The 26487-nt window shown below is 41.5% G+C and overlaps 1 protein-coding gene across 1 annotated transcript in view; it reads left to right on the top strand.

Moving 5' to 3' along the window:
• The first annotated feature begins 433 nt into the window (after nucleotides 1-433).
• The window catches only part of GLI2 (GLI family zinc finger 2), a 269012-nt gene continuing 242958 nt past the window's right edge, over nucleotides 434-26487 (top strand). The window contains exon 1 of the mRNA XM_050916982.1: nucleotides 434-703. The gene's annotated coding sequence lies outside the window, so the exon portion shown is untranslated. The remainder of the gene's footprint in view (nucleotides 704-26487) is intronic.

The raw sequence follows: 26487 nt of genomic DNA, 5'->3' as shown, positions 1-26487 counted from the left end.
CCAGTGCTAGGGAATCTGACAGGTTTCTTGCAGGGAATCCTAGCTACTTTTTCTCTTCTGCTGTGCTTTCTCTACTCCAGTATGTGAGAAAGGCCCAGCCCATCTGGAGCAGCAAATGGTGCAATTCACTGGGGGAGAAAGGGGGGTGGGGAGGATTAGAGTGAAAACAGATCCGGCACTGGATTTTGACTATGGAGATCATCTGACTTGAGTTAACAAACCCAATTCAATTTAAGAGAGTGGGAGAGAAAAGTTTTTTCCCCTCCCCCTTCTTTTTTTAAACTTTCTTCTTGTGTCGGTGCTTGGAAGACAAAAGCTCCTCTCTCCTCCCCCCCTACAGTCCTCCTAAACTTCAGCGTGTGTGTGTGTGTGTCGGTGTCTTACGCTGGGATGATGGATGGCAGAAGTGCAGAAACACGCCAGCAGCAGCAGAGGCTCCCGACACTTTTTTAAACTCTCTCCCCTCCAAACTATCATCAATGAGACTCCTCGGAGGAAGAAGGGAAAAGAGCCAAGCTGAAGCCGGGATTTGTGGTGGTGGCGGCGGCCGCAGCAGCAGCAGCTTTTAAAAAAGGCACCAAAGGGAAGGACGTCTGGAAAGTCCCTCCCACGCCCCCCCAAGTTTATGATGGGGGGCTGAATGAGCAGCCCTGCTCCGGAGCAGCTGCTGGCACGGTGAAAACTTCCTGGGTTCTCTCTTTGGGTAAAGTTGATTTTTGATGATTATCCCTTTCTCTTTGGGGTGCCTGTGTTTTGAGAGGGAGAGTGAGGAGGGGGCTGGGAAGTGGGGAAGAAATTTCCCTAAACTGCGCCGGATCATGCTTCCCTAGCAGAGGGGTAGAGTCCCCTGCTGCCCAGTGTTAGGCGCTGCACTTTGCCAGCAGGTAAGTGGCACGGGATCTCTCCTGCGCTGGTTACCGTGCGGTGGAGGGGAGCTTTAGCTCAGCAACTTTGGGCAGCGGGTTTTTGGGCTGTTGTGCTTGGCTCACTTTCCTGCTTGTTTCCATCTCCGAGCTGGGGCGGACTGAGCACGAGGGTGCGGGATCCCGATCGCACCCGGAGCTGAGCCTGAAACTGAGCAGAGTCGTGGTCGTGTTGCGCGGTGTTAATTACACCCCTGCCTGGCCAGACTGGATCCCCGGGGTCGCCTATTGCTGATTCCGCGCGAGATCCCGGCAGTTCCGTGGTGTTTCCCGACCCCTCATCTCCAGCCCGCCGAGGTGTAGATTGCTGGGGGAGACCTTTGCTGCGGGAGGCTCCTTCCTTCCCCCCACCTCCCTTCCCCAAGCTGCTTAGATGGAGCCTGGGGGGAGGGGGAGTGCAGTCCGCTGCTTCCCTGTCCTCCGTCCGTGGATGGAATTGTTGCATGCATCTTACTGTGGGGTGCCCCCACTTCTCTTTTGGGGGTGCAGTGCTGCTGGGACAGTGCTTTCTACTGGGTGTAGTGGGGACCGGTGCTTGAGTGACAGTCACTTCCCTGCAACTTCTGCCCAGGGCTGCACCCAGGCAGTGCCGAGACCTACTTGTTTTCCGGCAGAAGGTAGCTTTGCTCTCCAAAGTGATCAGTGAGCTTACTACTGTATTTTGAGTTGCCCCCCACCCGTCTCTTTCTCCCTCTCCCCCCTCCCCCCGGGAGAAGCAATCTTTCAACAAGTATATTTGCTGAGGAATTTCAAAAATCCACTGCTGCAATTTGATCCCTGTGTGATGAGGAGCGGCTTGGGGAGAGCTGGGCGCCAATCCTATTAAGGATTTAGAGAGCAGAGAGTTTCCCCCTGGATTCAGTGGCTTTAAAACAATCGAGGGGATCGGCTCATCTAGATGCCTTTTCTGCCTCAAGTAATTGCTGTCATTTCCTAGGAAACCTGATTTTTTTTCCAGCCCAGGAGATTAGGATGATTTTTCAATAAATAAAATAAGATACTGTACAGAGTTTGCCTGCAATAGACGCTGTGACTTTCACTCTCACCATGAGGTGTGTGTGTCCAGCCATGGACAGAGTGCCAGCCCAGTTAAAGGATTTTCCAGTTGTACACATACTACTTGATCACAAACTTGGAAAGTGGGATTATTCAAAAAGTTTTGTGGGCCAAGATTAAGTATCTATCCCACAACTCTTTTACAGAAGTCAAAGCTCTATTTTATCTACTGTGTGTATATATTCATGTATGTATACACGTAACATTGCAAAATTTGAAAATGTACTCGTACAGCCCACACCCGCCCAATCTACTAAACCATCTTTTATCACATTGTTGATGGGGAAAAAATAAAATGTTAGTGAACAATGGAAAAAAAATACTAGCCCTGGGCTTGTGATAAAGTACATTTTTAAAGGCTATTATATGTGTATATTTCTTTGCATATGAGTGAGTGTGCACATGTGTGTATATGAATATGAGTGCGTGTGTGTATATATAACCAGTTATATATAACTGAACACAGTCTTAACTATGGAGTTACTACCACATCTCTGTGTGTGTGTGTGTATGTCTAATCTGTTTAGATTTCTCTACATTTGATACAATTAAGCATACACCCTTCTTTACAACAAACATTGAAACAAACATTTTTACTGGGTTATGATGAAGTTTATAGAGTTTAATGACTATAGACAAAAGGAGCAGTTGTAAAAATTTTTTGCAATTGGGGCTCTTGGGATGTACAAGAATTTGAAAGTAAACGTAAACGTTTCACGAGCATGCTGCATAAAATAGCATTTAAACAAATATTGTATTGGCATGCACTGTGGAGCTAGTGCCAAGAAAGTAAAGTAAATAAACCATGAAATCCAAAATATACAGATGTGGAATAGACTGATTTGTTATAAGACTTACTGATTTGATCTGTTTGTTCTAACTACCTTACATTTTTTTAAAAAGATTTTTTTTAGGTTACTAAAACTAATTTGTATAACTTTGCTAGGGGAAAAGCAGAGAATTCTGCCTACATTTTACATTTACCTGGGAAAGGAAACCCTGATAAATTATCTTTTACACTACTTGATTGCTTGAAATGCATGGTTATTATTGTATATAGCATGTACCTTTGTTGAATTGGTTTGATTCAGTTTTTCTGAGCTGTAGATATGGTAATTTGCATTTGGGCTGGAATTCCAAGAAATTTTGAAACCTGTCAAACTTTAATTTTACTAAAAAATCGCATATTGCATGTACTTAAAAATCTGACACATTTTTAAAACATGAAGTAAACTCAACAGGATTTTTTTTAGTGCAATTAGGTTTTTGAAACTTGTCATACTTTGATCAGATGACCTACCCAGAATACCAGAAAGTGCACAATTTAGTAAAGTTGAACTATTATTCTATGGATCCCTGTCTATCCAACCTTGTCTTGTATGTTTGTAAAAGAGCTAATCTTTAAAGAAAGGTGAGGTAAGATTCACTTGATCTTGAATGTTGTTATTATTTAAGTTTGTGACTTTGAAGTGCCCAGAAATGCAACTGCTATTCTTCAAAAAATCCAACAGATTTTGTGGACTATTTCCAACTTCCTTTCAATGTCTCTTTTTTTCAGTGTGTCAAAGGGGATGTATACAGATGGACAAATATTATTTGTATTTGTATTAGCTCATTAATATGAGAAAAAATAGAGAATCGGCTCCAAATTTTCTCTGATAAACTGGAGTTCAAGTTACTTCATGTATAAATGAAAACAAAACTTGACCCTACCTCTCTAGTACATAACCTAGATTTTCATGTCACCTTAAATTTAAAAACAAAAGGAAAGAAAAAACAAAAATGGGTAGTGTTGTTTCTTTCACTGTGAAATTATATAAATGACCACATTTTTAGATGAGATTTGAAAAGCAATTGAAATGTTTATGGTAAAAAACTGGTAGTGTTTTGCTGTTTTCCTTATTCTGGTTACCTTAAACCTGAACCAGGTCTTTTCCTTACAGTGCCTTGCTAATGTCACCAGACAGAAAGAACTACTTACTGTCTGATGGTTTTGGAGTTATGTCTGGGAGACTATCAGTGATTTAAAGATGATTAATTTTTTTCCTGATCCTGATATTTTACTTGGTGTTTTTAAAGCACCTTTCAAACACTTGATTTATTGTTTTGGTACAAGGTAGCACATCAAAATAACAACACCAGGATGATTCTTAATTCTTAACTTTAAAGTAGAAACCCAGTTGACAGCCTCCTTCTATTTTTGGTGGCCTACTGTAAGCCAGTTGTTTGTACTGCAATCTGAAAGATACACAAATACACCATGCTTTTTGTACTCTGAGAAGTGCTCTGTTCACAAGTTTCCAAGTGCGGATTAGTGAAGATAGTGAATTCAGTAAACAGTCACCAAAATCTATATTCATTTGTGCAGCAAACACCTATCCATTGCTTCTCCACAAAGAGGCCACTTAATAATCTGGTGGAGGAGTCTGAGTCAGTGAGTTTTTAAAAGAGGCTACTTTGGAACATTAGATGTGACTATAGCATCAAACTAATTAGTTGCCACTCCAAACCATAGCTTCCAGGGCTTCACAGAAATTTGATATTTGCACTTCCCACTCACAGTTTAGGCAGCTCACTCAATAGCCTGCATTTCTACAGTTGGAGAAGATTGCAAAGCATTGGTTGAAAACTGCACAGCTGCTTTATATACCTGTGTAAGTATTTTAAAGAATTGTAGCAAACATTGGCCAGTATTCAATATCTTACAGCTACTTCTGCTACATTCCCAATACCACCTAAAAATAGATATTCAGTAATTATGAGGGATAATACAACAAAATAAAACCAGCATGAATGATTTCCAGTACAAGAAAATGTGTTGGGAAGCAAGCAGTTATCACACACATACATAAAAGTGTGTGTGTAATATCAAGTAAGAGAGACATAGCATTAGATCATGTAAACAGCTGATCAGGAACAGTTAACTGAAATCCACTGAGAAATCATATGTCTGATCTTCCATACTAAGCTTGATGTGGGAGGGATAAATTATTTAGGCTGCTATTTGTTTGTGTCCACTAGTTTTGGGTGTGCAGTTTGAGACATCTAGGGCCTGATTTTCAGAAGTTCTACGCAGCAAGAACTTCAGTAAAGTTTATGGTTGCTCATCCCCACTGACAATTGGGCCCTAGATGATCTCAAACTGGACACCCAAAATCAGTGGGCATTTTTGAAAATAGAGGCCTTAGTGTCTTGTTCAAAGCCTGATGGTAATCAGTGGGAGCCTTGTCCTGTTGATAAATTTGTTCACATCTCAAATCTTTTTGAGACTGTCACCTTTAAGAAGATTATAAATATCCAGAAAGAATGAAATTAGAATTTAGGTTCCAGAATTTATTATTATTATATTATTTCTTCTACCTTCTAAGCATTTATTCTCATTCGAAAGGAGTTTAACAGCTTCATCCTGACTCCAGGCTTTTCTTTTTGTATCCGCAGGAGAGAAAAAGTTTAATTTTGTGAAATTGCAAGAGTAAGCTTTAAGCTGTCTTTGACATTTAGGTTTAACTTGAATAGGTTAATGTGTGTGTGTTTTTTTTGTTTTTTTTTTTAAGAAAACAAGTTGGTGGGAAGTGTGTTTTAACTGTGAGTACCCGATTTCAGCCATTAGCATAAGAAAAAAAGTTTTAGTGCATTTACTATTGTATTGAATGAAGAGTTCCAACAGTCAGGGAAAAGAAAGTGAAAGGCTGTAAAGAAATGATGGTCTATTCAGATTATTCAGCAGCCCAAAGCTCTGGTCATCTGCCTCTGAAATCTGTGATCGGGATATCACTTTTATCTTCCTGTGCCTTTCTCTTGCCTTTTTCACACGTTCACTTTTGTCAAGGTTTATTGATCACGTTTTCTTCTCTGCAAATCTGTGGAAAATTTAATGAACCAAAAACAACAGTGAAATAAAAGGAACTTTTTATTCATTAGCGCTAGATTGATTTTTTTTCTTTAGCCTGTACCCCCTTGCCTCCCGTGTGTGATTGTGTAACTGTAGTATTTACAGTAGATACAGTTGAAATGACTGCATTAGTAATTCTGTTCCAGGGAAAAGTTTGTTTAATGTGTGTGACCTAATACTAAGTTTAATTCTTTACACCTCTCTCTCTCTCTGTCTCTTTGTTGTTATTGTTACTTTTCTTGAGTTTCAGATTCTTGACTATATTGCTTATAGAGTTAAATATGATAGTGTGTATTCTGGAAAGTATTTACCTTTGCTAGAATGAAACCTGTTTGCTATCTGGTAATTAAACCAAAATTTAAATGATTGCAGATTACTAGTAGTTATTTACAACCCTGATTGTTTTGGTGCCATGATCTTTGTTCATTACACATCTGCTTTACTACTGTGCTGCCCTAGAGCCCTTTGTGATGCAAATGTTTTTGTTAACTTACAAATAGTTTCAGTATCTAGACCATCTCAGGTGACATAGTTAAAGTTCTTCTTTTCTCCCAGCTGCAATGAAAAAGCTCCAATTAAATGTGGCTTCCAGTATAATTAAGTTTTGCTGACATTTTCCATGCAGCAATTTACCTTTATGGAATCTGTTGAACTATGGCTCTTTTTCGATCCTGTCATTGGGGGTGAGGGGGAAATTTAGCAATGCACTTTTTAACATTCATTTTGTTTCTACAGCTTGTAAGTGTAGGAAAATAAATGAAAATGGAGGTGCACATCTCTTAGAGAGATTTCTTTGCTATCTATTGAGACCGTTACTATTGCTTATTAGTCTGAATGAAATACTAAAGTGCAAAACCTAAAAGGAGGAAAATTATAATGTTCTGCAGAATGATCCAAAACATTTCAGTAATATTGCTGTAAGTTGTCATGCTTTGGACCATTACAGCAGTACTGTGTGTAAGTGGTGGGTTAACAGCTGGTGTAGGGCAAATGTCCCTAGATATACCATAATTGTATTATAAATTTTGAGATATCTGTGGTTGCACGTGTTTCATACACTTCAATGATTGTATTCGTTATAGGAATACACTTCTGTGGTTTATGCTTCCACCTGGTCTATTCAAAGGATTTTCTACCCTGCAGCGTGAATTCCATTGAGTAACACTGGGTTCCTACTTAGAAAAAGTAAAAACACTCCTTTCCTCCATGAAAGGTGAATTTTAAGGCTCCAAGACTGCGCTACATGCAAATAAACAATGTGAACCCAGCAAAGCCTTTGCAAGTAACATGCCTTTACCTTACCGCTGTGCAACTAACTAAAACCTGTAGGAATTCAGAGCTCTGTTCGGTTGGGAGCTGCAGTATGTTACCGATTACTCCAATTCCTTTAATGTTGGCAGGACAATTTCCATTTTAAGAATGCTGTGAATAGCTCAGCTGAACAAATAGTTTTGTGGGGGGGGGGGGTGTTGGGTGGTGGGGAGAGGACGTTCCCAATATGATGCTGTAACATTGTACCTTTGTACTTGATTATCACCATCACAATTTTGAATGCTCATTTACTGAGGGTTAAATACAACTTTATTTTTACCCCCAGCTTATAGAGCAAGGAAGTTAAATTATATTGTGAGTGGGTGACCTGAAAGTTATCTATCAATTCCAGTTTTATTAGATATCTAATGATTTTCAGTAGTTTGATGCAGTTATTACTATTAACTGAAAAACCCTTTAAATAGCCAGTCACTTTTTTTCAACTTCAAGAAAAGAAGTATCTTTAGCTAAAATTAGAGTTTATTCTCCCCCCCCCCATTGATCTGTAGGGTCCTATTAGAGCACCCTTTTATCAGCCCTTCTTAAAAGAAAGATCTGTTGATTACTGTGGTGTTAAAAGAGCATCAGTTCCAAAGACCAAGATAGGTCCTTTTCAGAGCAATCCTTAGCAATGCCTCTTTGTGTGGTGGACAATGCAATAAGTCAGACAGGACTTTTTGAGCCACATCTATAAGGAACTGTAAGGGCCACTGAAGTACACTTGTGTTAAGTTGAATTGATTGAAATTTAATGGCTGTTAGTGGCTATGAATGGTAATGATTTTCTAGTATCTTTATCATGCTTGACATTAATAACTGGAGAGTGTGTATGTGTGAAGCCAGTGTGTTATTCATTTTTAAAGATGCTTTCTCCCACTCCTCTTTCCCATAATTTAGTTGTTTTGATGCTTTAAAAAAATCTCAGGCCTCAAAGAGCATGTACATCTTGCCAACATAATTTTGTGCTCATGATTTTTATTTTTTCCAATTCTGACATAAATCAGACTACAATATAACGAGCGTGATGAATTTGTTTTACATGCCCTCATGAATTAATGTTATGCAAATAGAAGCTTTACAGGTACTGTGATTTACTTAATAATTGCAAGTTCTAATATTTAAGCACATTCATTATGTTTGAGTTTTAAAAAAGTACATATTTTAAAATGTGAAATGTGAGATTTGTGTGCATTTGCTGTGTAAGCACATCTTGAGGGCTAAGAAAGAATCAATCATCGTTTGCTTTGGGCATCTTTTTCCTCTAGATGGTACAGAGATATTTCAAACAGAATAATCAAATATTTGTGTACATGGGGGAGAAGGGTATTGGTGAGGAAATGAGGCTTTAAAGTCTATGAAGTAGTAGAAAACTGCAAAAACCAAGTCAATTCAGCCTTTTTTTTTTTTTAGGTCTGCACAATGGGTTTTACTATGCAAAGTAGTCTTTATTTCATTCCTAAATCTGCACTGAGAATCATTCTGGGGGACTGCAGTCTCTAACCGTACATTCAGACAATCTGAAGAATTGGTGAGAGCTATAGGCATTCTGGGTCAAAGGTGAATGTGAATGTGATCGCAGGGTTTTCAGTCTTTGATATCATTTTTAGAATGCTTCCCAAAGGCTAAGGACAAGGGAGAAGAAGTCTGACACACAAATATATCTTGAATCTCTGAAGATAAGAATAGATTTTGACTTTATTTCTCAAAAAATTGAGGTCACTCTGGACTGATGACAGACTGAAAGGCCTTCAGTCAATTTTTTTCAAATAAACAGACATGAGGAACTTCTGTTTGATACATTGTGTGCGTACAGGTACTGACAGTATGTTTAGATTTTGAAGTTTGTGGTCCAGGTGTCAAGGTTTAGAGTAAATGTCTGGTCTTAGTTGCCCAGGTAGTCTGAATCCCATTGAATTAACAAATTCAAAAGTAAGCTTTTCTGAGCAGTATTCAACCATACTGCGTATTTGTCTGTGGATCCTGAAGCTTTTAGTCATGTGACTAGATCCTGAGCAGGATCTGGCTTTCAGCCATTGTTCCCAGGCAAATCCATAGGAGTATTGACAGGACAGCAGGATTTCACCTGATGTGTAGTAGTCTGAAGGACTGTTTATGCTGTTGTGTGTCTCTTTTTAATATATGGGAAAAATTAACCCTGGTTCTCCACTCAAAATAGGAAGTGTTACATGGGATTTGTAAAGTGCCCTTTGCAGAGGGGTGAATTCCCTCCATGTGCACAGTGGTCAAGCTAATCATCTTGTTTTGGGAACCACAGCTTTGGTATTTCCTAACTAGAGCTGATTGAAGAAATTTTGGCAGAACCATATTATGTTAAAATATGCGGTTCCACTTCCCTCAAAATCAAAATGCTTCATGAATTCAGGTTGAGATTGACAGAATTTGTTTTTGGAAAAAAACTGGTTGAAAAAGTCCCAAGGAGTTTAAAAAATGTAACTGAATTAAATTTTTAGCCATATTGTTCTGAAGTGACTTTTTCATTTTGAAATTAAAAAATGAGAATCAAAATGAAATGTTTTGATAGAAGAAATATGCATTTCTCCCCCCTTTCATGGGAAATTTCAAAATTTTTGTTTTCTGCTCTGGTTTGGAATATAACCAAATCTCAAAATCCTTCATGACACAGAACTTCTGTTCTCCTCACAGCTCTATTCCTGAATATTTCTGTATTCTGAGCATTAACATTGCATAAAGTTGAACACGTGAAGTATTTAGCTAAATCAGGGCCATAATCATAAGCATAGTTTGACTTCTATATTTGGTGGGGGGGGGCAGCTCCCATCAGGCCAATGAGGCTGCGGGGTGGGGAGAGGGGCAAATTCTACATCTGTCTGAGGCTTGCAGTTTGGTGGGGCAATGCCCTCAACCTACATCCATGGCTATAATGAATGTATTAGTCTTTCATTTCCTTGTGTGTGCAAGGTTTTTTAAGAAAAGAAAGTGGAGAGAACCTTTGTACACATCTTGGTTCCACTGTCTCAAGGACTCCCTTAAGGCACCACTTTGTTCCTTAGAATATATTCTGATTGCGTCTTCTAGTCAAAGCAAAATTCTTGACACTTGTACATTTACTCCTAGAGCTGTGACGGTGCCAGTCGAGTATTGGAATATGTGATGACATCATTCTGCTAAATTCAGTGCCGCCAATAGTGGGACCAGAATTCCCACTTTTAGACTAGTGGATATTATGTGGTGGTAGGAGGGGTGGGGGTGAGACTGATTCCTGGAGGATTTGGCAGCTTGTAGAAGGAGGATTCTAATGAAAGGAGGGAACATTAGCAGTCAGGAGGGACTTGGGCAGTAATAATAAAATAGGAGCATGCCACTCAAGATTAGTTACCTGTACCTCTCTCTTTTCAGATGATACATGGAGAAGCACAGAAGGTTGTATGGCTTTTCCAACCGGCATCCCTTTCCTCTGGTCTCTCTCAGACTTATGTGCTTAGGATGTAAATATGTAGAGCATATGAAATCTGCGTTGTATGCATAGTCTGATGATCGCATGCTCCAAAAATCACTTTAAGGGAGGGAGAACTGCCAGGGGACAGGATAAAATGGATCTAGTGGCTAAAGCCAATGTGGGTTCCTCTTTTCCTTGTTCTCATATGTACACCCTTCCAGACTGAATGAACTTGCCAGCATCACACAGGCCTGCCCTCCATCCATTGAAGGCAGGCTTAACTTCAGTTCTGTGTGGTTCACTATGTATGGATCTTTTGAATGAGACCTTAAGAATCACAGTCCTGTGTGAATATGAAACGTCCAAGATGCTTTTTGTGAAAGCAGGAGTTTATCCCGGTTGTCTTAATCATTAGTTCCCCTCTCCTACCTAATGTGGTGTTGTGTGTGATTGGCTGCCACCCTAGAGATGACTGCAGTTTAGTGGCCCTGTAATGAATACAGGGCTCTTTTTTCTCTTGTTATATGTTAGATGCTAAGATGCAGGCTGTGTTTCCTGTTAGCGAAACAGCATACCTTCTGGGTGTACTAAATCACCCATCCCTAAGAACAGTTGTGTAACTTACTGTGTAGGCTGGACTGCTGAACCATTGATGCCGAGGTTCAAACAAAGTGCAGTGCTGCAGGTGCTGTTTTATAGGCTGGTTGCTTTAAAATGTCACACCTTTCTGTCTCTACTATTTCACTAGCTAATATGAGCTAATGGAATTTAGGCATCATATGTTCCTCCCTCTTTCCCTGGAGGTTACATGTTTCTAGGCACCCTTGAGCATGAGTTTTAAGGTCACCAGTGGCATTTTTAGGTTACAAAACTGCAGAGTGCCCTGTCTTTGAGCCAGGTAATGAAATGACTAATTAGTTCTTATATCACTGTGGTTATCTTCTCTTTTTCTCTCACTTGGTTCAGTTCTGAAATAACATGAAGCCTGGTAGGGGAAAATGTTTGAGAATTATTTCATTTGAAACTTGCTCTTGGGTCTCCAGATGAGAAGTGCTTTGCACTTACAGTTCGTTTCACGTGTGGTTCTCAAAGCATCAGTCATAATATGTTCTCAAAGTTAAAAATATCACTAATATCAGTATTTGTATAAAATTGTTATAATAATGGTTCAAAACACTTCAGCATACAATGGTAGTATTATGGTTTAGGTTGGGTTATTAATGGAGGATAAGAGCAAAGGTCTCTTTAGTGTAAATATACACCTCTACCCTGATATAACGTGACCCGATATAACACAAATTCTGATATAATGCAGTAAAGCAGTGCTCCTGGGGGGCGGGGCTGCGTGCTCTGGTGGATCAAAGCAAGTTCGATATAACGCGGTTTCACCTATAACACGGTAAGATTTTTTGGCTCCTGAGGACAGCGTTATATTGAGGTAGAGGTGTATATATCTGTGTAAAGGTAGACTGCAATTAAACTGTCCCTTTAAACCTTCAGAACTATACACACTGGACAATGCAGATCTCTGGGTGTATCAAAGCTACATTAATCTATTTTAGTTTTCACTTTTCTCAGGTGTTGCTGGCATCTGCTTGTGACAGATGCTTTGTGATAAAGCGGTCAGGTTAGCATGCCTTTGGAGATACCAACACTCCATGTTGGTACTTGCAGAGTGCTGTATCCAAGTATTCTTTAATTGTCTTATTAAGTAGGGAATTAAGCTCTGCACTTTGACTGTTTTGGTGCCAGTGGCTCTTATTGCAGGCTTTGGCATGGCACCATTCTTCTTCTTCTACTTTTTTTTTTTAAGATCCAGTGTTGTTTTAATTATGTGGAAATTGAGTTGGAGCATAAAATCTGATGAGAACAATGACTAATTTGGTATACGGTATGTAAACTCAGATTTTATGTCCTTCCCTTCAGAATATTATGTGGGGTTTTCAGTTCTAATGCTTGTGATGATTTAAGAAATAAAAAGCAGAAATCCTTACTGTTGCCAGACCACAGGCTCCTTAGTGCCAGACTTAGAGACGAGCTTCACATGTTGTACATTTTAAAAGAGTACCATGTGTTATTCTTTGGCTAGCTCAGCCCCCACCCCCAGCTATATAATCTCTTCCCCAGCCAATCTAACAGATTAGCTTTAATTAAATAAACGTTTCTCTTACCCTGCTCCGTGCTGTCGTGGGACAGTGGCCGTAATTGCAGTATTCTATACCTATCTCCTGATGTGAAGCCATCTGCCCAGTTAAAGGTCTAAACTCACAGAAGAGATTGGAACCTGCCCTAATGTAATGGTGTCTCTTCTGCTTTAAATCATTGCTTGATATTGTTATTTAGTCCTATGTTGTGCATTAGGATCAAAAGCTCACAAGTGGCTAAACATATGTTTAGAACTTTTTCTCAGGGGATGTAACATGTTTCAGTTTATAACTGGGTTAGTTGCAATCCATGAGTCTAAAATGGAGACTCTTTGTCATTGGAATAGTTTTGTTTCTGGAATTATGTTTTTACTTCTTCTTTTCTACTCTCTCTGAACATTTTTTCCCCACCCAATGCTCAAGAAAGGAATAAGACAGACCACGGTGGCTAGGCTTGGGCACAGTGCAGGGAGAATACTGGCATCTTGAGAAAACACCTAGTTATTGTCCATAAGGCTAACCTGGTTATTGTGAAGCCACAAAAAATAAACAAATTAATCTGGAACAGTTGGGTCTTTCCTGACATGAGAGCTGTTCCAAGGGGGTATAGCTTTAAAAAATTATTTGAAACAACCTCCTTTCCATCTTGTACAACTTGCACGAAGGCACAGCTTCTCACTGTAAACCAGGCTTCATTAGGCATTATAGACCAAAGGTCATATTCTGGCCCCTGCCCTGGCCTCTATATGGTATTCTGGCAGCGAATGGGAACTGCAATAGCCCAAGGGAGAATTCTCTCCCCACAGGAGCTGTGTATGACTGGTCCACTCCCCCTTTATGGCCTATGGTTTAGGGGGTGTGCCAGGCACAGGAGGAGGGTGTGTGTGACAGAGTTCACTCATCAGAGTGGTGCCTCCTGCTGGCCGTCTAGGGGATTAGCTCTCTCAGCCAGCACACCCTCTCCTGGTGGTGCCTCTCCCACTGTCTTCTCCGTCTGCAGCCCTGTCTCAACCCAGGAACTGCAGCGTCCTTTTCATGACTCTGCCTCCCAGCTGTGTCACCATCTGTGTTTTCCCCCTTCCGAGCGGAAAGTATGTGTCCAAATAGTCCATACACTTCCCCAGTGGCAAGTGTGTGTATGGGGGGGAACCCGGACCCAAACACTACTCCATGTCCCGACCCAGGGACCCTGTCAATAGCAGCCTCCTGTTGCCTCTCCTTAACTTCTCCACCAGAGCTGCTTCAATTCTCTGGGCCGCTTCCCCATGGCTCCAACACTTTCTTCTCCCGGCCTCCAGCCAGCATGTTCTACCAGCCAGCCAGGAGATCCCACTTGCTCCCCCGGTCCCTGCCAGCAACTGCTCTGTCCAAGGTGCTGCCTCCCTGCAGTCCGCTAGGAACACAGTCCTCTCTCCTTGGGCGCCTGCAGCAATTAACCCTGCTCTGCCCTGCATCCCCTTTTAGGAAGCCCTCTGGGCCCTGATTGGCTGCTCTGTACAACCTCTCTCCATGCACAGCCTCCCTAGGCGGTTTATAACTCCTTCCTTTACAGTGTGGGATGAACTCCCCATCACAAGGTGGTCATAGTGACCTATCACTGTGGATGTTCTGGATTGCTGAGGAAGCCATTGGTAGCCTTGGGAAGGCTACCATAAGTTAGAGCAGCCTTCATAGACTAACTCATGCTAGAGGGCTGTTCCAGTCCATGGCACAGGCAGAATCCAGGTGGTGTAAAGGTGGCTTAAAGTGCTGTTAGGCTTGTGATGGCCACAAGGGAAGTACTTCATCTTTGTTGGTCAAGATTATTTTCATGTCCCATCAGTGGGCAGGGTACCAGCTATTCTTAATGGAAACTACTGTAGATGTCTCTCAAGAAAAGATTGCTTGTAATTGATATATATACTCAGTCTTCCTTTTTCAGAAAAGCTTGATGAGAAAATTGTGGCGGACAACTGTGAGTGAATATGGACTTCTCAGACTTCCTTGATTTTAGTCAGTGAGGTTTTAGGCTCAGGTGTGTCCCCAGAAAATGTGCTGTTAGTGTTGATTGAGTATCAGTTTCTGCAATGAATGAGAATAATGATTCTTTTAATGCTGTCGTCTGCCTTTGATATCCTAGATCATGGAGTATTGTGAGATGTCTGCTGTCCCTAGCAGAAGTGGTTCTGCCTCTTTTTGAGATGTCCCAGAGGACTTCCCTAAACTGCCGTCTATCCCAAGAACTCTTTTATGGTGAAATGCCACAGAGTACTACTGTTTTCTCACCACTGCTGTACAATGTATGGATCAGGTCCCTAGAAGGGTTATAACGACATGAGTTCAGTATAGTAATGATACCTAGCTCTGAATCGCTAACGTGCCTGGTTCACTGGAATGGATGACCCAAGAGCTGCACATGGTTGGGGCTTGCAGGATGGCAAGCTAGCTTAGACTCAACTGGAAACATCTCGTATTATATTTGTTTGCCCAGTCAAGGGAGCATGGCTGCTGTTTGTAACACAGGTTCATAATTTAGGGGTCTTCTTAGATACTTGGCTACTCAAGTAGGAGCTGTGGCCAAGAACTCTTTTTTCTGTCATTGTCTGTATGGCTGTTTCTTTCTAATGTGCACGTTGCTACAATTATTTATTCATGCCTTTTGGCTAGGCTGCACTTCTGTGTTCTACATGGAACTTCCAGGAGCTGATTCTAGTGCAGAATGTTGGTGACCACTTACTAGCAGTGTATCATACAGAGACATAGACTAGTGGTCTTCAGTCTGTACTGGCTGCCTACAAACTTCCGGGTATAGTTTAAGGTATTGATTTTTAATCCAGAAGTCTCTAAATGATTTGGAAATTAAGTACCGAAGATGCATCCCCCTTCCTGTATGATCCCACCACCTTTGTGCTCAGTGGAGATAGCTGAGCTGGATATCCCTGGTTTATAAATGAGTGGCCTTTGATAGCTTATTTGCCATGAAGATTCTTAGAATTCACTTTCCCCTGCCCTCCTTTGATCTGACAGAGCCAAGGTTTGTTCAGATGGGTCCTCTATGAAGCTCATATTTTCTTTTGGGTGTCTTGAGGGACATAGATGTGTGATGGCTCTGGTTGTTGATGGTGAATGGTGATCATTATGCTGACAAGTATTACTGTGGTATTGTATGGGAAGTTCAATAGGTGTTTTTATTCTTTGGTGTGTTTTTTCCTGTCAAGTACTAAAAAGAAAACAAATGGAAGGGTGAAGGATGTGAATATTTGGTTGATTTGAGATTTAAGTCACCTACCTAGATTAAGTTTACGTACCCAGAGTTACCTTTCAACTTCAGAATGTGTTCTGTGGAAACAATATGTAGCAGGATTTCATACAGGATATTGTAATCATTTATATCACATGAGTATTCCAGACCTCCCTTCTGCCATAGGCCAGACAAGTATTGAATTAGCATTTGGATTTTTTCTGTTAATTTTGTAGATCCATGAGTGAATCAGCATTGATACAGCAGGGCAAAGACCAAGATTTGCGATATGTCATTTTATAGATACAACTGAAATGATATAAATGCTTAGATGGTTTCATTTTTCTCTTTTACTTAAAAATTTGGAATGCTTTTTAAAAATACTTTTAACAAAAAAAAAGGAAACTATTGAAGTTCTGAAGTTGTTTCATGGCTAACTGGAAAATAGTGTTTGTGCTCCTATTGGAAGTCAACGATAATAACTTATATTCTGATGCCATCATCATGATCAAGCCCAGTAAATTACTGCCGTATTCCTTCACTCACTATACTTTAAGAATTCATAAATTTGGAGCTACCTATGTAAACCTCAGCTTCTGTGAATTTACATTCAAAATATGCAATGACTGTATGCAGCTGGCATTCCTATCCTGCTCCTAGCACAGCACGCACGGATGCTGGCAAGGGTCCAAACTTACTTTCCTCCTGGGGATTGTCTTTCTGTAAATTTAAATGACAGAGAACACAAACTATCTGCCAGATCTTGCCCCTTTCTTGTCTGTTTCTTGAGTTTCTCCTGTGGGTCCCATTCTATCCCTCTGCCTACTTCATTTTGCTTCAGAGACACAAGCTGGAGCTAATGGGATCCATTTGGTTTGATCACCAGCATGAGCCAGCAGAACATCTCTGTGCAGCAGCCTAGAACTTGACTGGGTTTGGTAACCATATGTTTACCATAATTTTCAAGGACTTTTACTTTGTTGTCCTCCATTCAAACATTGGACACTGTAATAATTAATAACCTTAACATCCATTTAATCTTCTCCTTAATACAAGACTATACCTTCAATGGCCAATCAGAAATAAGTTTATCTAGATGGTTCCTATTGGACTGGTTTCTACATCACTGTAACCGGCTGTTTTAAATGGTTTTAGATGGAGAATGCATAATGGAAGTTAATATTAGAAATAAATAATGTGTTTCACTTTTTTTTAAATGGGTATTGGGGAAAACAGCTGTTCTCTTTGGAAATCCTGTGGGTGGGAAATTGTAAAAAGTTCACATACTGTTGAGGAGGTGGTGATGATGTGCAGTATGTAGTATCTGAAGATGTACTGAGAGACTAGATGACTTGATGAGAGTAATGAGATAATACACTCTTCATCTGTATGTCACTGGTTTGAGACCAATCTCAGAGATCGAAAACTGTTGTAATTTGATGGCTGATTAGTGGCTTCAGTGTAGTCTCCAGTAGAGTGTGGTGTTCAAACACCATCACAACTAACACTAATCATGAACTGTATTATTGGCAGTGAATCTCGATAGAGATAGCTGAAAGGGAATGGAGACTGAACCGCCTCTCAGCCGTGTCTGGGAAGCTGAATTGGGCAAGCTTGCATGGCTGCCTCCCATGCACCTGCCTCTCTTCTGTGGCAAGACAGAGGACTTTGAAATCACTGAGCAATAATATTCCGCAAGTACTGCATGCACACAGCAAATAATTGTTTAAATTGTGGTTTTACATAATACAATAGGACTTTTTATATGCGTGGAAAGGACAGCAATGGCTTTATAAAGAACTACATGTTGGAGAAATGACATCTGTTTACATTGGGTGCTGTACTTTCTGTGACCATCAAGGGTACTTTAAAGGTGAAGTAGTTGGCTTAATATACAGTAGTAACACTAGGTATTGTGTAGATAGAATCCCGGATTCGATCTCTTCCACGATACGTCAGTGGAATTCTTAGGTGAGAGAGGCAGAATTTAAAAATTCTCAGCAATGGCATCTGCTAGACAATTGGAAGGCCTGGTAAAGGAATTCTGAGGTGAGCTTGCTTTAGTTTTGCAGGACAGAGGCATAGAGACAGAGTGGCCTGTGACCTGGGAGCAGTATAATGGGACAAAATAGATCCTTTATTAAGACATGGTTTTCCTAACACAAGGGGATCTACAGAGATTATGAGCATGGGCCAAACATTTCGAAATCGGATTCAAATTGGGAAAAAAACCACACTTGGATGTTTAGGGAAAAACAATTGGAAATAATGAGGAGAAATCAGGGAAACAGTAAATCTGGAAGGGCTCCATGGCTGAGAATGGTGAGGGCACAAGTTCAGTGCTCTATGACCAATGAAGTCTTGGGCTGCATGTCCCGAGGCATCACCTTGTATATCAATGAGGTAAGAGATCCTCTCTACACAACATTAGTTATCACAGCAGGAATATTACATTCAGTTCTGCCTCACCCCATTACAAGAAAGAGATTGACAAATGGGGAAGAGATCAGAAAAAAAAGTAACAAGGGGCTGAGGGATTGACTTATGAGGGAAGATTGAAAGAGCTGAATATGGACAACTTAGCTAAAAGATGACAAATGGGGTGGTTGGAATATAAATCTAAAAATATCTGAAGGGAGTAAACACCAAGGCTGGGAAGAATTATTTAGAGTGATACAATGGTGTGTAAATAGAAGTAATGGGATGAAATTTAAGAGAGGGCAAATTTCAGCTGAATAATGGGAGAATCTTTGTGACAGCGTGATTTATGAGGCCATGGAATGATCCCTGACTGAGAGTGATGGAAGCTCCATTGCTTGGTCTTTTTAACTTGGGGCCAGATCCTGTTTGCTGTGAAGCTAGTGTTTTTCACAACCTTTCAGTGAAACATTCATTTCACCTTTTATAAGTGTAACACACCGATATACAAACTATATACTGAAATCACTTTATCCATCATTGAATGCATCTATCTCTGAGGTGAAAAGCAGCAACTACTAGCAATACAGCACTTGAGGAGAGGATGTGAATAATACCATGCCCAACTGAGTTGGAATTTAGCCAAGACACCCCTGCTCTTACAAAAAGTTACATTGGATCTGTACTAACCACAGTGATCTGGACCTCTCTTTTTACATCTCATACTTCTGCCCATTGGGGCATTCTATTGTTACCATTTTGGGTTTAGTTCAGTTGTGGTCTTTGCAACAAAGAGACATCAAAGTTCTGCTTCAGCTCTGTGTTCAAACCAAGAAATCTTCCACTTTGCTTCAAAGAACTCAGGACAAACAAGCCCTCATTGATGCATATGGTCTGTAGTCTTTTTTACATCTACCATACTGTACCTTAACTTTTTTTTTAGAAACTCCCATTTCTTCTTCTGCTTTTCACTTCACTTGAAATGCAAACCAAGGTCAAAGGATCACTTTCCTACTGGTGAAACATACTGCATTGTCTGCCATTTAAAAATATTCTTTACACTGTCTCCAGAAGGGTTGATTTCTTCACTCTTTAAACCTAAGAATGACTCTCCTAGAATGTCCTCAGCTTTTCCTTATCCTGAAGGTCTAAATTAGAAAATTAGGCAAAATAGCCATGTAAATCAAGTTATAGCATCTTGACTAAAATGGTAGTTTATCTTCAGTACGGGGCGGATGGCAGAGATTCATGTAATTAGAGAAGCGAGTGCAGTTGTAGCATTTAACATATACTGGTAATTCAGCTGTTTCATTGAAGAGAGGGAGGACAGCAAACTTTAAAGCATTGGCTTGCTCAGAGCACAAATTAGACCAGCACTAAAACTGTTGAATAATTTTGTTTTAAAATATGTTGTGTACATCAGTGTGATATACTGTGTTAATATATCTCAGCCGAAGTTGTGAATTATATGCCTTTTGAATCTAAGGGAAGAACTGACAATGAGTATAATCTTTTCTGGCTTCTGAGGCCATTGTTGAAAGTCACAACTGTGTGTCACTGATGGAAATGATGGAGTCTGAATGGCATCAGAGCTATGGAGCTTTGCCCATAATAAAGAACCATGCAGCTGATTCGCTAATATATATATAATGCTCTTGAAAGAATTTAACTTGGTCCTGCTAGTGAAGGCAGGGGACTGGACTCAATAACCTTTCAAGGTCCCTTTCAGTTCTATGAGATAGGTATATCTCCATATATTATTATTATAACTCTAATGAGTAACAAGACACATTCTAATCATACATGGTTGACAAAGAAGATGAGGCTAATGAAGGTGAGGCTTATGTGGTCAAACTGCTGCGTCTGGTGGTCAAGTTGCTATCAGGCATTACTGGAAGTACGTGCAAATTGTCTCAAATAGGTCTTTGATAAAGCCTAATGGTAAGGAACATGCTGATGTAAGTGTGCACATGCATGGATATGTGTCTGTGTAAAAGGGACTTCCCTCAGATCTTCCTCAGGGTGAATCATAGAATCATAGAATATCAGGGTTGGAAGGGACCTCAGGAGGTCATCTAGATCAACCCCCTGCTCAAAGCAGGACCAATTCACAACTAAATCATACCAGCCAGGGCTTTGTCAAGCCTGACCTTAAAAACCTCTAAGGAAGGAGATTCCACCACCTCCCTAGGTAACCTATTCCAGTACTTCACCACTCTCTGAGTGAAAAAGTTTTTCCTAATATCCAACCTAAACCTCCCCCACTGCAACTTGAGACCATTGCTCCTTGTTCTGTCATCAGCTACCACTGAGAACAGTCTAGATCCAATGCCCCTACTTATACAGCCCAAAATGCCATTAGCCTTCTTGGCAACAAGGGCACACTGTTGACTCATATCCAGCTTCTTGTCCACTGTAAACCCTAGGTCCTTTTCTGCAGAACTGCTTCCTAGCCATTTGGTCCCTAATCTGTAACAGTGAATGGGATTCTTCCGTCCTGCATGCAGGACTCTGCACTTGTCCTTGTTGAATCTCATCAGGTTTCTTTTGGCCCAGTCCTCTAATTTGTCTAGGTCCCTCTGTATCCTATCCCTACCCTCCAGCGTATCTACCACTCCTCCCAGTTTAGTGTCATCTGCAAACTTTCTGAGAGTGCAGTCCGTGCCACCCTCCAGATCATTAATGAAGATATTGAACAAAACCGGCCCCAGGACCGACCCTTGGGGCACTCCACTTGAAACTGGCTGCCAACTAGACATGGAGCCGTTGATCACGACCCGTTGAGCCCGATGATCTAGCCAGCTTTCTATCCACCTTATAGTCCAATCATCCAGCCCATACTACTTTAACTTGCTGGCAAGAATACTGTGGGAGGCCATATCAAAAGCTTTGCCAGCAAGTTAAAGAAATATGGGCTGATTAGAAATGGATCTAGACATGTGTACCACCCAGACGCTCCTTGGTGTTGGCTAGGGCCTGTTCTTATTAATTGTAATGATAAATTTTTTAAATATACATATACATTGAGGCATGTCTCCAAAGGATCTGAAAGAGACAAGCCTGGGCTTTAAAAAAAAAAAAATATAGGAGCAGGTTTTTGGCAGCCCTTATTGCATAAGGTGGATCCTGTCAACAAAAGCACCTTTTATTTAATAGTAAGACTAGAACAGCTCTGGCTAGCTGCAGCTTATTCCTACCATTGTCAGTTTCGTCAGGCGAGATAAGCTGTTATCCACATGATAACATCGTGGTTCCTAATCACTTTCATGTACTGTTTTCACAGGGAAAACAAAGCCATTAATATAAAACGCTATGTTTTTTATGGGTCCTCGTGCTTGGTGAATGTTTAGTGGATTCTTTCAAGTCATCCTGAACAGCCATAGAATATAGAACTCACTGGACCTCAAACAGAATTCATGCATTGTGAATTTGCTTTGCACTTCTCCTAGGAAAAGCAGGGTGAGGGACTGGTGATGAGTTATGGAGATTTTCCCCTTCACATTTTCAGTTCATAGCCAGCCCAGTCGTCAGTAATGACTGAAGGTTGTTACTATTTGATGGTTGTTTGCCTGACTTAGTAATACTTTTGCAGCACTTTTCACCCATACCTCTCAAAACCCTTTTAAAAAGGTGGCTAGGCATTATTATCCCCAATTCACAGATGTCTGAGGCATAGAAAAGTGAAATGGAAGGAAAAGATCATGAAGCCAGTCCAAAGGTAGACCTGAGAATATTGTGCCTGGATATCCTGTCTCCCTGCCCTGTGTTCTAACCAACAGACCACTGTTATAGCACTATGTGAATTGAATCTGACTGGTATCAGAGGGGTAGCCGTGTTAGTCTGGATCTGTAAAAGCAGCAAAGAATCCTGTGGCACCTTATAGTGAATCTGACTGATTTGTAATAGGACAGTGTCCATCTTATATGGGCCAATATTACATTAAGGACTGATTGCCTTTCTTGTTGTCAATCTCAGAGGAGAGGACAGGAAAATGAATGGCCATGAGCCCAAGCTACCCACTTAGCCTTTAGAGCTGGAGCCACGGTGTCAGGATCCAGGACATGGGAAGGACAGTGCCCTATCTGTTCTTTTGAAGCACAGAAGAGTTCCAGAGCTATGGATCCAGTATCTTTCACCAGCATAAAATTCCCTTAGAAATGTAAGGGGAATGAAATAATTAACAGCCAGCTAACCTCCCCAGATTAGTCTTTCCTTGTGCTTTCTCACCAATTCCTGCTCCTTCATTATGACCTCTACCTTTAAAATCCTGGAATTAATGAGGTTGAGAGGTGGAGTGGGGACAAATATTAGAGAAACTGAGCATGAGTCTTAAATTTGGTGTGTGTTAAGCCACTGTCTATTCACTGTGGGTCAATTTTGTAACTTATTCATGTTGAGTAGCATTTATTCACTGGGACTACTCGCATGAGTAAGTGCTGCTTGGCATGAGTAAGCACTGAGGAATCAGGCCCCAAAGAAGAGTTCAGACACCGTAGTGTGTTGTGTCCCCAAACTTTCCTGTTTTGAATAAAATTTTTCTAGCTGAGGTTTTGCATCTATGAAGACTGAAGCCAGTTTAAGAAAACTTCATGATGCAAAAATTAAGTTTTCTCTCAGAAGTTGCAGTTTGCCAAAACAACAGTGCGCATTCCAATGGAGTTGCAATTTGGCAGGATCCAAGGATTTCTTTTCTCCCTTTGAACATCTGAAGAAAATGGAAACCTGGCATCTTAGCTGTACATGGTTTTCTACACATCCCCCTCAACAGCTGGGATAAGCTACTCTGCTTTATCACACATTTCCCTTGTTTTATGAATCACCACCTACTCTCTGGCCAGTTAGCATACAATATTCTTCACTCTCTGGAAGCTCTCGTGTTTGGCTAAGGCTAGGAGAAGATTTTAAAGGGACTTCTCAAGGATAATGTGGATCTCAAATTTAGTTGTGTATATATATAGGTATATGGTTAAAGCCATACATGGGGCTCAGTTATGGCTCTTATGAATTTGTCATGTCACGCTGGGGAGGGAAAGAAGCACACAGTCCAAGTGGAGGTACCTGACATTTGTAGGGGCCAAGACCTTTAGATGTTTTGGGTGATCATGAAAAGGGGTACGCTTCAACAGATGTGTCTAGTGATCCCCCTGAGTGCAGCTGTCCTGGTGTGTGTGGGTAGCAAATGCCTAGAAAGCACACCTCTAGGATCAATATTGCTGTGTTTCTAGCCTCCAACGCTGGAAGCCACATTATACCAGACCGTCTATGGCATCACCTAGACATGAGGTAGAAGGCTCTCTTCTTTTCCATAGAGCCATAGTGAGGCAGATTTCAGCTTATCATTAGCAGTGTGCCCTTTTCCTAAAATGCAGATTGCATGTAAATGTCCCAGCAGAGGAATCCAAGATAGTAGTAGGAGAGCAAATCATCCAATCCTTCTGCCCTTAACTGGAGTTTATAAGAAAGCTGGGGTGATAGGCCATTCCTCAGTGGAACAGGGAAAAGAGTCAAAGCACCAGAGATGCTTGAGCTAGTCCCCAACACCCCCCCCCCCGTCAATTTTAGATATCTCTTCTCGCTATACTATAGGACCTCACTAATTCACGCCAATATCTAGAAGACCTGTTACAAATGACTTAGTTTTGTCAATTAGCAAGTCAGCACACGTACATAATGAAAGGAAAAGTCAGACTACTGCATCACCTAATGTATTTTGTTCCTGTGTTTGACAAGTGTAAGGCAGTCTGTAATTATTAGTTATTTCCTTATATAGTAGTAAATGTTGTGTTGTGTACTTTGGAAAACAGAAGTGTCTTAGTAATAGCAGACATCAGCACTGCACGCTATTAAATCTTTGCTAAAAAGTAGGAAAAAACTACTTTGTGTGTGTGTGTGTGTGTGTGTGTGTGTGTGTGTGTGAGAGAGAGAGAGAGAGAGAGAGAGAGAGAATTATGGGCTGTGTGGATCAGTTAAGTGCAAATTAGCAAGGTTCTACTGTACCATCATATCTCTACTCACTATAGAAAGAGTTCAGAAGTTCACTGCTTGGGTGGAAGGAAAAAAAAGGGTTGCACTGACTTATTTGTGCTGTTATTAAGACTGTCTGGAGCTGAATAACCCCTTGTGAACTTGTATCCTCCATCCCAGCTGCAGCTCTTCAACTCCAACAAAGACCAGTCACTAAATCCAGGAAATGAAGTGACATGTGGGTGAGTTAATGACTCCACACTCACACCCTTTCTGCTGTCCTGAGGGGATGTGACTCCTTGAATATCTTGAAACCCTTGCAGTTCACCTGCAAACAAAATGATATATGTATGTGTCTGTGTAAAAATACATCTATTCCTTTCCCATCCAGAGTAAATTGCTCTCTCCATCAAGTTTTTCTAACACATAGCCTTTTAGAAACCACACTCTCTACAAATTTAGCTATATGGAATTTTTATTCTTTTGATACTTACTCTACTTCCGTGCTTGAAAGGGCCTGCTGTATATTTTCCTGACGCCTGTATTTACAGTCATAAATGATGATTGCACACACGTTAAAGGGAAGAAATACCACTTTTGAATAACATTTCACTTGAAAACATTGACATTTACCTGAACCACCACTAGTATATTTCCTCCTTGTTGATTAGTCTGCTTCAAAGACTGCTGGCTTTTTCCTTACCATCCAAATCCTGTGTTAGGTGCTCCTAATGTCCTAATTCGTTATTTATGCTAAAATGGGTGATGGAGTGGTTTGCAGAGAAAGAAGTGGGATTAACTCTGTTTCATGCTTTTTACCAAATATACCTGTCAAGAATTTATAATATTCTACACCAGCAGTTCTCAAACTTTAGCAACCTGAGGACCACTCTGCTCAGCTCTTGCCTACCCTTCTACGCCCCTTCCCTGAGGCCCCGCCCCTGTCCTGCTCCTTCTTGGAGACCCCGCCTCCACTCACTCCATTTCCTCCTCCCTCCATCGCTCACTCTCCTCCACTCTCACTTACTTTCACCAGGCTGGGGCAGAGGGTTGGGGTGCGGAAGGGGTGCAGGCTCTGGGAGGGAGTTTGGGTGTGGGAGAGGGTGTGGGTTGCGGACTCTGGGAGGTAGTTTGAATACAGGAGAGGATGAAGGGTGTGAGCTCTGGGAGGGAGTTTGGGTGTGGGGTTCAGGCTCAGAGCTGGGGTAGAGGGTTGGGGTGTGGGAGGGTATGAGGGATGCAGGCTCCGGCCAGACAGCGCTTACCTCGGGTGGCTCCCAAAAGCAACCGGCACATCCCTCTGGCAGCAGCGCCTAGGTGAGGGGGGGGGTCAGGGGGTCTCCATGGGCCAGAGCCAATGGGAGCTGTGGAGTTGGTGCTCATGGCAGGAGCAGCACGCGGAGACCCCCTGCCCCACCCCCAGGGTCCACAGGGATGTGCCGGCTGCTTCTGGGAGCCGTGCGGAACTAGGGCAGGTAGGAAGCCTGCCTTAGCCCCGCTGTGCTGCTGGACTTTTAGTTCCTGAAAACTCCCAGTTTGGCTTCAGTAGCCTCTGGGAGATAGAGCCTGATTCTGGGAGATGCTGGGAGGGAGGGGGAGGAGTTGATCAGCGAGGCCCGCGGACCCCCTGGAGTACCTTTGGAGATCCCCAGGGGTCTGCGGCCCCAGTTTGAGAAGCGCTGCTCTACACAGTACTAAAACCTAAATATCAAGAAACTGATTCACCTAACGCCACATATCAAGTCAGTAGTAGGCCAAGGACACCTGCCTTCCAGCTCAGTCCATTAGACCCCACCACTTCTGTATGGAGACTATATCCATTAATTTGAGACAGGACACTAGCTTAAAGTGTATAGCAGGAGTTGGCAACCTCTGGCACGCAGGCCAAGGGATGTGCTGGCCACGGCTTCCTGCCTCTCCCATTGGCCTGGAGGGGTGAACCGTGACCAGTGGGAGATGTGATCAGCTGAATCTGCCAGTGCAGCAGGTAAACAAACTGGCCCGGCCTGCCAGGATGCTTACTCTGGCAAGCTGCGTGCCAGAGGTTGCTGACCCCTGGTGTATAGAAAGCAATTTAGCAATCAACAATTTTGTTTTGTAATCAGATGAACTGTTCACATGAAAAAATATATTCAGGAATT

The sequence above is a fragment of the Gopherus flavomarginatus genome, chromosome 10 (genome assembly GCF_025201925.1).
Source record: "Gopherus flavomarginatus isolate rGopFla2 chromosome 10, rGopFla2.mat.asm, whole genome shotgun sequence".
Lineage (NCBI taxonomy): Eukaryota > Metazoa > Chordata > Testudines > Testudinidae > Gopherus > Gopherus flavomarginatus.
This window is presented reverse-complemented; position numbering and strand designations above follow the sequence as displayed.